The 3,992-nt window shown below is 46.3% G+C and overlaps 1 pseudogene; it reads left to right on the top strand.

The window, feature by feature from the left end:
- Positions 1–757: 757 nt before the first annotated feature.
- LOC131752919 (ester hydrolase C11orf54 homolog pseudogene) lies at positions 758–1,365 on the top strand (annotated as a pseudogene).
- The last annotated feature ends 2,627 nt before the right edge of the window (positions 1,366–3,992 follow it).

Genomic DNA, 3,992 nt, shown 5'->3' with positions numbered 1-3,992 from the left:
TTTCACATGTGGGTCCCCCGGGCGCTCCCTGGTCAGGCCTCATCCCTGCGTGTTTCTCCTCTTCCCAGCCCCGTCCCGCTCCCAGGGCAGTGCGTGAGGGGCTCCCCGGCCGCATTCCCTAGATGGTGGACGGTGGCGGGCAGTACCTGGGAGCTGGCGTCTCTCTGCCATGTGTGTCAGTTAATCCAGGCCTGCGACAGGCCCCAGAGGTCTGCATCCGCGTCCCTGGCCTCGCGCGGGACCCGCTCTGCACTGGGTCCCCGCAAGCGGACAAAGGCCCGCTGCCCGCCTCTCCCAGCAGCCTTCTTTCTCCCTTCAGAAAGCGATTTCGGGGACGTTGGAGCGTGGGGTGGGGCCTAGGCGGGGCGACGTCCAAGCGTGGGGCGGGGCCTCTGCTAGGGACCTGCGCAGAAGGGGAGAGGCAGCACGTGGAAAGGAGGGCAGCTGGAGCGTGGAGTTCCGGAGTTTGGAGTTCAGCCAAAGGCGCTAACGGATAACTTTGCTGATGTCCAGGTGTCTGTAGTTGATTGCCCTAATTTGACTAAGGAGCCATTTACCTTTCCCGTAAAAGGTATCTGTGGGAAAACTAGAATTGCAGAAGTAGGAGGTGTACCTTACTTTTTGCCTCTTATAAGTAAAAAAAAAAAAAAAAGTTTATGATCTAAATAAAATCGCAAAAGAAATCCAGCTTCCTGGAGCTTTTGTTCTTGGAGCAGGAGCAGGCCCGTTTCAAACTCTTGGATTCAATTCTGAGTTTATGCCAGTTGTTCAAACAGAAAGTGAACACAAACGTCCAGTGAATAGAAGTTACTTTGCTCCTGTTAACTCGGCAGAGGGAGGGTGCCTACTGGAGAAATACAGTGAGAAATATCATGATTTGGGGTGTGCATTACTGGCTAATCTTTTTGCCAGTGAAGGCCAACCTGGAAAGGTCATTGAGGTGAAAGCCAAAAGAAGAACTGGAAAACTAAAGTTTGTGACTTGTGTGAAACACACTCTTGAAAAACATTATGGAGATAAGCCTGTAGGAATGGGAGGTACTTTCGTGATTCAGAAGAGAAAAGTGAAGATTCACATTATGCCGGCAGAATTTTCTTCCTGCCCATTGAACTCTGATGAAGACTTGAATCAATGGTTACGTTTTCATGAGATGAAGGCTCCTTTGGTTTGCCAGTTTTTATCTCCAGAGACCCAGGGTTTGATTTGTGGTTGGAGCACACTCCTTGTTTCAGTCATCATGAAGAAGGTGGACACTACCATTATGACACCACCCCAGACATAGTGGAATACCTTGGATACTTCTTACCTGCAGAGTTTCTCTGCATTGATCAACCAACAGAGACCCATTCATTTGGGCGAGATTAAATCAACTGATACTCGTTTGACTGCTTAACTCATTAACTGATACTAATATAAAGCCTAATAGAAGTGATCTCACTACTTAAGGCCCATTTTTTTTGGCCTTTGAAATGAAAGGTATGTCGACACTGTGCTGTGTATTACTTCACAGATCTATCTGAAAGGGATTATTGGGAACAAAGACACATGATGGAGATGTTCTTCATTCTTTTTATTCTAAAAATCAGTCTCATGTTTATAATTAAATATAAACAGGATTAAGAATCAAGTGATTATTCCTACTAGCTAATAGTAATAATTTACATTTGTATAATAGTATTCAGTTTTTCAACTTAGTCTTAACAACTGCTAAGTGGATGTTTCTGGGTATTAGAAAAATCAGTGTTGGAAGTGTTGATAGTTGTTAAATCTTTCTACTGAATTTTTGAAATCCATTTTAGAAGTCAAAGTACACTTTTTTCATGGAAGAAGGTGGCCAGAGGAAGCAACTTTACCCCTTTTGGTGATGTTGAACCATACTCCGAAGTTTGCGATTTGCCTTTAACAAATGTTAGCAACCAGACGGTTAGCCATGATTCCTCCTTTGTTTGGACCGTCAGTTGGAAGCAGTTTCTGCCTTGTTGGTTATTTGCAAGAAGAGAATTGAAAAGAAACAGCATCAAACTACAACCTCGAGGTGAGTATACTCTAATGTGTAAATGAGGCTATTGCTAAATATGACTACTGTCCTTCATGAAATACAAAATTATACCTTTACCGATTGTAATGGTTGAAATTTTCCTCAGTGTTTTTCTATCATAATCATTAGCCAAACACAATTCGCTAATCTTGTAGTGCCAACACTGTTCAGATTTAGGAGCTTTTTAGTACTAAGCATATAATAAATTGTCACGAAATATTTATTGTCTTTGGATGTTAACTATAACACGTCCTGGGAGTATAAATTCCTAAATGTTATTTTTAAATAAACACTAGTTCGTACCAAAAGAAATGAATAAAAATTTTACATTCATAAAAAAATGTGGTTTTTGTAATTTGCAACAATGTTTTCACCACAAAAGCAGTTTTCTTCAATGTTCCATCTCTTTCCAGAAGCGCATTTCAATAGCTACAACACAATGTACATCAGTGACAAAGTTGCCCATCAGTCAACTTGTGAATAAAGAGTAACTGTGTGAGGTAATGGCTGTTAGTGAAACTTACCACCATGATCATTCCTCAATACATACATATACATATAGCAAATCATGATGCTGTACACCTCAAACGGACAGTGTTACATGTCAACGATATCTCAGTAAAACTTGGGGGGAAAACACGGTGATTAAATGTGAAGCTCTTTGGAAAGTCCTCCCCTGCCCTGCAGATTTCATCAATGCGTTCCTGCAGCTCCCCTCGGTGTTCCGCGATCTAAGCTCCAGCTGGCGAGGAAGCCAGATGTGGGAAGAGACCTCGGATTGCCGGTGACTAGTCACCTCCCAGGGCCTGTGTTCACGGCATCACAGGCCTCCGGGCGAGACGTCTCTTGGGGCTTTCTGTGGCGAGGGGCCTTCCCACCCCACTCTGCTTCTCGGCGCTGCGAGGCTCACTCACCACAGAGGTCCACACCATCGCGCCCAGGCTTTGGGACCAGGCTGGTTGTATTTTTAACTCCAACTGCTATAAATACGCCCCTTGGAGTGTCCACTTCCTCCCTCCTCATTGGACACCTGTCCCTGGCCAGGCTCAGTCAGCCATCTGACCTGACACAGTGCGATTTCAGATGACTGCTTTAGGATAATCAAGTTTCCCATGTCGATCTTAAGGGGTCTGGGGAAGGGCAGAGGTCAGGAGCTCAGAACAAAACCGGGGGAGAGGCAATGGCTTTGCAAATGCCTTTCTTTCCTGGGTAAGGACCAGGCTCACGGCCTCACCTGTACTTGACTACAGCCAGCAAGAGGGCTACACCGCATCCCTTAAGATGAAGTGAGCTAGGGCTTCCCTGGTGGCACAGTGGTTGAGAATCCGCCTGCCGATGCAGGGGACACGGGTTCGTGCCCCGGTCTGGGAAGATCTCACATGCCGCGGAGCGGCTGGGCCCGTGAGCCATGGCCGCTGAGCCTGCGCGTCCAGAGCCTGTGCTCCGCAATGGGAGAGACCCACGTACCACAAAAAAAACCAAAAAAAAGATGAAGTGAGCTAAAAGCAACCTTCAAATAACTTTCCACCTACCATGTGAAAATGCCAACTCATCCTATTAAAAGTACTTGACAAGCCTAGAAGCTGGCTCTACTTCCAGCTCACAAAGCCCTTCCCTTTTTTAGTTTTTTTTTTATTTTCATCAAAGTAATATGTATGCTTGGCTTCAAAAAATAAAATTTGTTTGAACAGTTCCATGTCATAAAAACCCAGCTGCCCAGCAGCGTTTTAGCCTTGCTGGTTCTCAGCACCACTCTGGACCGTGGGAGGTGGGCTCTGCCCATCGCCTGACCTCCCACACCTTTGACCCGGAGCCTCGCCTCCTTGTGGCGAGGAGGCTGCTGCTCTCAGCAGGGCAGTGGGCGTCCAGGCAGTGGCCGTTTCTGCAGCCCAGTGTGGCACCACTGTAGAAACCCAGCCTCTTCACATCTCCCTGTGATTCCTGGAGCTCCAGC

Source organism: Kogia breviceps, chromosome 3, assembly GCF_026419965.1.
Source record: "Kogia breviceps isolate mKogBre1 chromosome 3, mKogBre1 haplotype 1, whole genome shotgun sequence".
Taxonomy (NCBI): domain Eukaryota; kingdom Metazoa; phylum Chordata; class Mammalia; order Artiodactyla; family Physeteridae; genus Kogia; species Kogia breviceps.
The sequence above is the reverse complement of the archived record's forward strand: the minus strand, read 5'-3'. Positions and strand labels throughout refer to the sequence as shown.